The sequence below is a fragment of the Hyla sarda genome, chromosome 9, assembly GCF_029499605.1.
Source record: "Hyla sarda isolate aHylSar1 chromosome 9, aHylSar1.hap1, whole genome shotgun sequence".
Lineage (NCBI taxonomy): Eukaryota > Metazoa > Chordata > Amphibia > Anura > Hylidae > Hyla > Hyla sarda.
This window is the reverse complement of record NC_079197.1, coordinates 26,581,414-26,591,413: the sequence shown is the minus strand read 5'-3', so window position 1 is coordinate 26,591,413 and position 10,000 is coordinate 26,581,414. Positions and strand designations below refer to the sequence as shown.

The 10,000-nt window shown below is 44.5% G+C and overlaps 1 protein-coding gene across 4 annotated transcripts in view; it reads right to left on the bottom strand.

Moving 5' to 3' along the window:
* The window catches only part of PLXNB3 (plexin B3), a 137,411-nt gene that overhangs the window by 90,537 nt on the left and 36,874 nt on the right, over window positions 1-10,000 (bottom strand). The window contains exon 1 of one of the 4 annotated variants that reach the window (XM_056539960.1): window positions 1-94. This exon is cut by the window's left edge and continues 5 nt beyond it. The exons of the other annotated variants lie outside the window; for them this stretch is intronic. The gene's annotated coding sequence lies outside the window, so the exon portion shown is untranslated. Of the gene's footprint in view, window positions 95-10,000 lie in introns of those variants that run through there. 4 annotated transcript variants of the gene reach the window in all.

The following is a 10,000-nucleotide window of genomic DNA, read 5'->3' as shown; positions in this document are numbered from 1 at the left end:
TATTCTGGGCGAAGCCCCTTCACTCCTGTGCACAGCCCATACTGACAGCACGGAAACAATAGACAGATGTGTATATGCGGGGACCAAGGGACACCCAAAGGAGGGGGGGGGGGGTCTGCCCATGAAGAGATGGAGAACATAGTGTACTATTGGATGGATGCAGCCCCCCTACCCCTCCTCCTACACTGACAGCATCTGCCACATGGGGAATACTGGTGACATCCCGCTCTACGGGGCCGTGCATCCCAAGATCTTAGAGTAACTCCTTCTATACCGAGAAGCCGCAGATCGAAAAGGGACAAGAAGAATAAAGAGGAAGGCCGGGAGCCAAGTTCCAGCTCGGTTAGAGAGGAAAGGCAATTTCCATGAGAATGATGAATGATTCCCAGTGACAAGCCGGCACATTAGGGCTGCACTGCCCCATTCCTGAACAACGTCCCTCTGTCCTATGGAAGCAGAGACCACTCCTCACACAAATATCCCCCCCAGGGAAGGGTAGTGACAGAAGTGTGCGTGACATCATCCCCCCCCCCCCCCCCCCCGACCACAGCACAGCCCACCAACCTCAATTACAGAACCTTTTAAAGCCCCCGGCCACCTGATCGCTTCTTCTCTATCATGACCTTGTTCTGGCACCTGACCAATGGTCAACAGACGGAGGATAGCCATCTCCTCCAGCTATATAGAAGGAGATTTATCATTCTTTTCAAATGTATGCCTTATATATGACAATTTTTGTTTTTACTTACTTTTGCTTACATGCGACCTATTTCTCAAATAGTCGCACGACCTTGATAAATAAATCGCACGTAAGCAAAACTTGGGAAACCCGCTTCCAAAAGCATTTGTTAAAGCAGAAAAGTTTTTCCTTATGTTAATAGCCAAAGTTCTTTATCTACCCTTTATTACCAGAGTGACGGGGAGGGGGGCGCAGCGCATCAGTGACACCCTGACTGGCCTGCCTGGCACTAAATAGCTGCACTTCAAATATCCCGCAACAACCCATCCACCCTCCTCAGAAATTATAAAATATTGAAAACATACTATGCCGCACCATGAATATCCGTACTCTGGAAGCTTTTTTTGTTTAGTTTTGAGCCCGCATTTTGTGAGGTTGGTGGGCAGAGTCTTGCGTTGTTGCGATGAGGCCAGAGTTTACATCAGGAAGGAAGACAGCGCAGCACCAACAGGCACATAAACAATAGTGAACCCACAAAAAAAAATTAATAAAACGGCTCGGTTCGTTACCCACCCCAAAATGTGCACGACGCTGTATTACTATGGATGATTCTTTTTTATTTTTTTACGGAAAAATTTTTGTGCCACATATGGGTTCTTTACGTAGTGTGTAAAAATACTTACACAATTATTTTGTGCCTTATTCTATTTTAACACAACATTATTTTTTTTTATTTAAAAGGTGAGCAGTGTGTATTTTCAATCTTAAAATTAATAGAGTTATTAGTTACATAATTAATCTATTCTATAATTAACATTAATGTAGTAGCTTTGTTTCATGATGCAGAACAAGAACAGTTGTTAAAGTGGGTGTTAATGTCCTTTTCTGCAGACGTATGCACTTTCTGCAAACCAGGTTGGACCTGGAATACATATGCGACTTTTGAATAGCGATGCGATTTTTTTCTTCATAGATAGCGACTATCGCATTTGATAAATACATGACCACTGCAAAGTAAAGAAAAAATTATTACTACGTGAGCAGATTTCAGAAATGTGATTTGGAATAAGCAAAAATCAAAAAGTTGCAGCGTGTATAGAAAAGTCGCAGCATGTATAGAAAAGTCGCAGCATGTATAGAAAAGTCGCATGTGCACAAGCAACTTTTTTATGCAAAACAAATCTACTACGGAGCTTGATAAATCTCCTTCATAGCTATTTCCACCATACGATGAATTAAAAGGTGAACGACTCAAGAGCTGCCTGCTTCTTTTTACTTGATGCAATCCACTGCAATAAATCGCAGGGCAATGATCTGGCGAGAGAGCTGCCACCCTACTGGGTCCACAATGACACCTACCCTATAGTCAAGGACTAGTGATGAGCGGCAGGGGCCATATTCAAATTTGAGATATTTTGCGAATATATTGAAGAAAATTTGCCCCATGTTGCAAAATTCGCATATTCGTTATGTTTGTTCACTTTTTTTTACATGCAAAAAGCATAGTGCGCATGTGCGATTATATCTTTCAACTAACACTATACCCTACACTAGAACCTATCTAACACCAACTATCACTTTATTTTTTACACAGTATACATCATTGTTGTGATGTGTACTGTAAAGGAAAAAAAATGAATATTCGTCATTACGAATGTATAGCGCTATATTCTAAAATATTTGCGACATCACAAATTGCCGATATTCGCGGTAAAAATTCTCATTTCGAATATTCGCGCTCAACACTATCAAGGACTAACCCAAACCCAACACTAGGTGCACCAGTAGTAGTAGTATTGAACTGGCAATATATGGGGGAAGATTTATCATAACCCGTCCAGAGGAAAAGTTGCCCAGTTGCCCATAGCAACCAATCAGATCGCTTCTTTCATTTTGCAGAGGCCTTGTTAAAAATGAAAACTGATTGGTTGCTATGGGCAACTCAGCATCTTTTCCTCTGGACAGGTTTTGATAAATCTTCCCCATGTTGTCTTCTGGTGGTCAAATGTTGGATGGACCGGCCATGGTTTTAGGACACCTGCACAAGAGTGCAAAGGTCCTGCCGTATACATTGGAAAAAAAACGCCTGAACCCAACGACTTCATTAGGACCTGCCAACCATCTGTACACCATGTGTAAAGGGGTTTCCTGACAGACATTGGGGGCTATGTTGGCATTTGACTACCGGATACTTTTGTTCTTAGAGTCTATCAGCAGCTTATTCCTCCATTTATATCTTAGAAAACTTGAACGTTTAGCCGATTACAGTACTGTAATGATGTTCTCACTAATAATACCCCAACTGTGCCCCCACCCCCGCCAACTAAAAATGCCATAACTGTGCTCCCCCCACTCACTGATACCCCAACTGATACCCCAACTGTGCCCACCACTCACCATTAATTCTCCAACTGTGTCCCCACTAATAATGCCCCCCCCCCCCGTTATAATGCCCCAACTGTGTCCCTAACTCACTAATAAAGCCTTAATGATGATCGCATTCAGAAATAACGCTCCTGTGCCCGCATGAGCCAATATATTTATAATGCCCTCCTGTGCCCCCATACAGTAATCATGTTTCATGTGCCTCCATATAGTAATAATGCCTCGTGCCCCCATATAGTAATCATGCTCCATGTTCCCTAGTATAGTAATTACGTTACCTGTGCCCCCATAGAGCAACAATGTCCCCTGTGCCCTATATAGTAATAATGCCCCCGTGCCCCCATAAAGTAATAACGCCCCGCGCTGTCCCCAAAGAATTTTTTTTTAAAAAAATAACCTAGTCCTGTTACCCATGATGAACAGAGCCACAGGTTTGGGATCACCGGGAAGGTATAATCACGTCATATCATTGTGCCAGTCAGTACAGGGATTTAATCCAAGTTACTTATAAGCTCCAGGCCTATTGATGAATGGTGGAGTAGGCAGCTAACAGCTCCTGCTCCGCCATTGTATTACACTGCATATGTGTCAGGAAGACACAGGGAAGGGTGGCAGTTGCCCTGGGCACCAATCTAAAAATTTGGTGCTTGCACCCGGATGCCCAATGCTGGCAACCCCGTGGCTGAGCAGGCTGAAGTTGAAAGTAATAGTGGCATCTTTAAAAGCTGCGTGGCCTTAAAGGGAACATTGCCTATGGGCTGTGTCTGGTATTGCAGCTCAGCATCTCCTTAATTGAATAGGGGTGTAATACCAAGTACAGCCCATGGACACAGTGTAGCGCTGTTTCTGAATAATAGCAGACCTTTCTTCTAATCCTGGACAACCTCTTTAAGCCTTGTATGAGCTGGGATTTTAGCCTTCCGGGTTGTCATCCAACAGTCCCAGACACATATAATCCACAATAATAACTTCATCGCTTGCACACCTTACTCTTAAAGGGGTATTCCAGGAAAAAGCTTTATATATATAATATATCAACTGGCTCCAGAAAAGTTAAACAGATTTGTAAATTACTTCTATTAAAAAAATCTTAATCCTTTCAGTAGTTATCAGCTGCTGAAGCTGAGTTGTTCTTTTCTTTCTGACAGCAGTGCTCTCTGCTGACACCTCTGCTCATCTCAGGAACTGTCCGAAGCATTAGAGGTTTACTATGGGGATTTGCTCCTACTCTGGACAGTTCCTGAGACAGACAGAGGTGCCAGCAAAGAGAACTGTTGTCAGCCAGAAAAGAACAACTCAACTTCAGCAGCTGATAAGTACTGGAAGGATTACGTTTTTTTAATAGAAGTAATTTACAAATCTTTTCACATAGGAGATAGTGCGGCACTGCGTGAGTGTTCTGGATTTGGAATAGCAGGTGGGACGAAGCACACCAAGTGTGCAAAACTAGAGCTCGGTCGCCACCACCTGTCCCCCCACTCCCCTCTCTTCTGTACCCCGCATGTGAGTATGTCTCAATAAAGAAGACCCTGCAGCCACACTGGTGAGTGCCGATATCTTCATTTCTCTTCACGGATACTAATTTACAAATCTGTTTAACTTTCTGGAGCCAGAAAAAAAAAGTGGGTATTCCAGGATTTTTTTTTTATTTAACTATGCTACAGGGGCTATAAAGTTAGTGTAGTTCATAATATAGTGTCTGTACCTGTGTGTGATGGTTTTCTTAATTCTTATGTGATTTTCACCCCAATATTTATTTTTACCAGCATACAAAATGACTGTTGTCTCAGATTTTCCCCAGTTGCAATGCGGCCGAGACCTGACTCACTAGTCAGCTGATGACAGGGAGCCTGTCTGCTTCAATGGGTGGAGGGATCGCTTGGTGGGAAAGGGATCAATCTACAACTAATGCAACAGCTGGAGGAACCCTGATTGAAAAACACAGGTCTTTTGAATGGATGCAGCTCATTTATGTTTTAATCAGTGGAGTGGCTGATGTGTGGGAGGAAGGAAAATGGAATTATGGGATTTGTAGGCAAAGAAGAAAACCCAAACAGGAAATACAAGTTCACAAAAAGAAAGCCACGGTATTATGGTAATCTCACAACATAGTCATTTAGCCCCAAGACAAGCGCAGATCCTTCCTAAGAATGTCCATTACTGCCTGCCAGGTACGTACTAAAATCAACTTATGGTGGAGAACCCATTTAAGGCCCCCCATTCACAAAGCGTCAGTAAATTTACTAGTAGTCGGACAAAAGGATCTGAGCAGGGAAGTGAATGACAGCTCAAGAACACACTGAACCTTCTTCTCTGCCAAGACGCCCTGCCGAGGTCAAGAAGATTTCCACAAGCCGGATCTATGTAAAACAGTGTTTCTCGACCAGGGTGCCTCCAGCTGTTGCAAAACTACAACTCCCAGCATGCCCGGACAGCCAACGGCTGTCCGGGCATGCTGGGAGTTGTAGTTTCGCAACAGCTGGAGGCAAACTGGTTGGGATAAGCTGATGCAGAAGGTTAGTAAAGTGTACGATGTGTACAGGGGACAGCGACATGGGCCTGGCATGGCATAGGGGGCTTATATGTAAACCTGTGTCTGTTTTCCATTACGGGTGGGCACAACAAATGATTGATGGGTTAGGGATGCGAGGGACCGTCTTTCCCACACAGAAGCATTTTTCAATGCCTGGCAGAGACACTGACCTCCCCCACCCACCCTCATGCCTTGAAGCTTGATGCCAGTACAAGCTCTGAAAGCCCCTCTTTGTCCAGGGGGCTCTGATAAGGTCTCTGTGGAAGTAAAAGGACTTCTCTACAAACCATGAAAATAATTGGGACATCGGAATAATGACTCACTAAGGCCCAACCAGCAATGGGACAACATTCCCTGACCAGCAGCGGAGACGCTACATCTCCCAAACAAAAACTTTCCGGACTAGTAACAATACTTATCGGCATAGATCTCTGCAGTGATAAAACCCAATATCTAGCCCGAAATACAGAGATGTAGCAGAGCTAAGTCTGTTGCATGACATGAAAGGTGCCATAATTATCACAGTATGTAATCTGTGGGATTTACTAATCTTAAAGGGGTAGTCCAGTGGTGAAAAACGTATCCCCTGTCCTAAGGATAGGGGATAAGTTTGAGATCGCGGGGTGTCCGACCGCTGGGGCCCCCTGCGATCTCTCTGTACGGGGGCCAGGCTCTCCGGCCAGATAGCGGGTGTCGACCTCCGCACGAAGCGGCGGCCGACACGCCCCCCTCAATACACCTCTATGGCAGAGCCGGAGATTGCCGAAGGCAGCGGTTCAGCTCTGCCATAGAGTTGTATTGAGGGGGCGTGTTGGCCGCCGCCTCGTGCGGAGGTCGACACGCCCCCTTCCCGCGGGCTGTCGAGGCTCCGTACAGGAGATCGCAGGGGGCCCCAGCAGTCGGACCCCCCGTGATCTCAAACTTATCCCCTATTCTTAGGATAGGGGATAAGTTGTTCACCACTGGATCACCACTGGACTACTCCTTTAAAGGGGTACTACGTTGGAAATGTTTGTTTTGTTTTTTTTTATTAAATCAACTGGTGCTAGGAAGTTAGACAGATTTGTAAATGACTTCTATTAAAAAAAAATCTTAATCCTTCCAGTACTTATCAGCTGCTATTTGCTCCACAGGAAGTTCTTTTCTTTTTGAATTTCCTTTCTGTCTGACCACAGTGCTCTCTGCTGACACCTCTGTCCATTTTAGGAACTGTCCAGAGCAGGAACAAATCCCCATAGCAAACCTATGCTTCTCTGGATAGTTCCTGACACGGACAGAGGTGTCAGCAGAGAGCACTGTGGACAAGACAAAAAAAAAGAAATTAAAAAAGCAAAGAATTTCCTCTGTAGCATACAGTTGCTAAAAAGTACTGGAATGGTAAAGATTTTTTTTAATAGAAGTAATTTACAAATCTGTTTAACTTTCTGGCACCAGTTGATTTAAAAAAAAAAAAAAAAAAAAAGGTTTCCACCGGAGTGCGGTGTGCACTATCACGGGGGTCCCCAGCGGCAGGACTCCCGTGATCAGGCCTCTTATCCCCTATCCTTTGGATAGGGGATAAGATGTCTAAGCACCAGAGTACCCCTTTAATGTAATATAATATTTGATTATGGGGAGCTATTTTTTTTATTCCCCAAAACAGCGCCACTCATGTCCACAGGCTGCGTCTGGTATTGTAGCTCAGCACTAGTTACCGGAATGGGGATGTGAGGCAATACCAGACAAATCTTGCGCTATTTCTATAAAAATTAATTTAAAAAATCACCCTATTTCTAATCCTGTAAAGTGTAGAGTCCATAAGCTTCCATCTGCACAAATCAGGTTCATATTTGACCCCTCAGGGTCACCGCCCTGCAGGAAAGCCTCCATCAGCAGTATTGTGGCAGTGGCCCCAGGGGGCCCCCCCAAGTCCCCATCTTTTTGCCTGTGCTACCGTTTTGGCTTTTAATCCTCGGTACCTGCAGCAGACATCAGAGGAGGAGGAGGAGGAGGAGGAGGAGGAGGAGGAAGGTGGGGCGGCTCTGGGGATTCCTGACACTTCAGAGCACAGTAGGAATCTGTCTGGTCGGGGTTGAGGTCCCATCTGCATGAAACGATTGTGTAAAGCAAACAGTCATATTAGAGATAGGGCTTTATGGGATAATCCTTGTAATCGCCGGCTCAAAGCAGAGGGAAGGATAAACCGGCCCCTCCATTGCTACGCCTGGCAAGCTGCTCCGAGCTGGAAAAAAACGAAATTATACATTAACCAATATTTGTATTAGTGTTTCCCCAACCAGGGTGCCTTCAGTTGTTGCAAAACTACAACTCTCAGCATGCCTGACCAGCCGAAAGGCAGCTGAATACACAATCTATTGCTCTCTGTTATCAGTCATTTCAGGCTAGAGCAGTGTTTTCCAACCAAGGTGCCTCCAGCTGTTGCAAAACTACAACTCCCTGCATGCCCGGACAGTCTTTGGCTGTCCGGGCATGCTGGGAGTTGTAGTTTTGCAACAGCTGGAGGCACCCTAGTTGAAAACACTAAGCTGAAAGGGAACCCTGACGGGAAAGGAACTCTGACGGGAAGTTCATTATTCCACATGAGGACTTCTTTATGTTATAGAGTATTTCTAGTTGTGAGAAAATTCAATATATATCTGAGTATACATATCAGGCTGGTCATATACAAGGTGTAAGGATCAGTGGGAGCGCTTATAATCTAATATATGGGGGTAAGCCTCTTTTTTTTTTTTTTAAGGCATGCCTCTTTGCAGCACCAGAGGTATCTGGCAGCGCCCTATCTCCCTATAGGAGTAAACATGCCGGATAGACTTATGAAAATTTAGATCTTTCTATATGACTAGACTCAGGCTGGGTTCACACCACGTTTTTGCAATACAGTTCCCGTACACGTTTTCAATTTGAAAACCGTACGGAACCGTATTGAAAACCGTATGCATTGACTCTCCATTGAAAACCGTATGCCAAAAGATGCATCAGGTTGTGTACGTTTTGCATCCTGTACAGTTTTGTCAGTTTTTTTTCCCCGTACCCAACGGTTTTGTCAGTTTTGGCCCGGGTGAAAACCCTTATACGTTTTTTTTTTAAACATAGGAGTCAATGGGGACCGTACAGAACCATATGTGCGTACAGTTCCATACGGTTTTCATCAGTTTTTTACTTTGCACAGTTTTTTTCTTGGAATTTCAATCAAAACATGTGAAACTTTATTCATAATGGAATGAAAAGGTAAAAACGTATACGGTTTTTTTCTTAAAAAACGGATGCAACCGGATGTCATTTTTCAAACCGCATATGGATTAAACTTTGTACACGTTTTGATACAGTTTAGTCAGGTTTTGAGGAATCCGGTTTTTTAAATCAAAAACCTGATACGGGAACTGTATTGCAAAAAAGTGGTGTGAACTCAGCCTTATACAATAGGTTTACAGTCATATATATAATGCACCCCAACATCTCTGATCTTCCTTCTGATCTGCACTTACAGCCGCAAAAAAGTCAATTCTGCACGCGACCGAGTCCTGTCACTTCGGGCGACACACACTGAGCCCCCTCTATCACATCCCAATGTAAATTCATGAGCTGTCAATGCAAATGAAAGCCCAGGAAATGGCTAAATCCGATATAGAGACCTTTCTGGGTATTCAGGTCATGCACTCTCGGCTGGTGGAGGATGGGCGATTTATCTGTGTACTAGACATTTAGACAGGCACATAGGGGAAAAGTCACCATTATGACCATACGATAAAATAAAAGTATGAACGAGATATAAAGGAAATCAATAATTCCATAATGAGTGGCCATTAGGGCTGGTATATACCACGGCAGTGCACAGGTAAATACCTGAATGTATGCTAAGGTGCACCCAAAAACTCCACTAAGCCAATGTAATATATGAACGCAAAACTTTATTTTTCCACAGACGTAGATTAGTGGCATATAGTGTGGTTTAGGTCAGAGAGACCATTGACACTACGGATTTTCCGAGCAGAATTCCGCTTGGAAAATATGGTGCAGCGGCCTCACGTTGTTCTCAATGGGATTCTGCTGCACCATTAACACTACAGAATTTTCGCAGTGGACGTTCTGCGGCGGAAATTTCAGACCCCAAACTCTGCTTTCCATTCATTTAGTAGAATCCGCTCAGAAATGCTTTTGCTGCCTATTGAAATAGCACATTTCCGACCGGTCCAGCTCCAGATGGAATCCCCGCCCAGAGTTTTTTTTACAGAGCCCCGCTTGTCCTCGGTGTACAGAGCCCCGCTTGCCCTCGGTGTACAGAGCCCCGCTTGCCCTCAGTGTACAGAGCCCCGCTTGCCCTCGGTGTACAGAGCCCCGCTTGCCCTCGGTGTACAGAGCCCCGCTTGCCCTCGGTGTACAGAGCCCCGCTTGCCCTCGGTGTA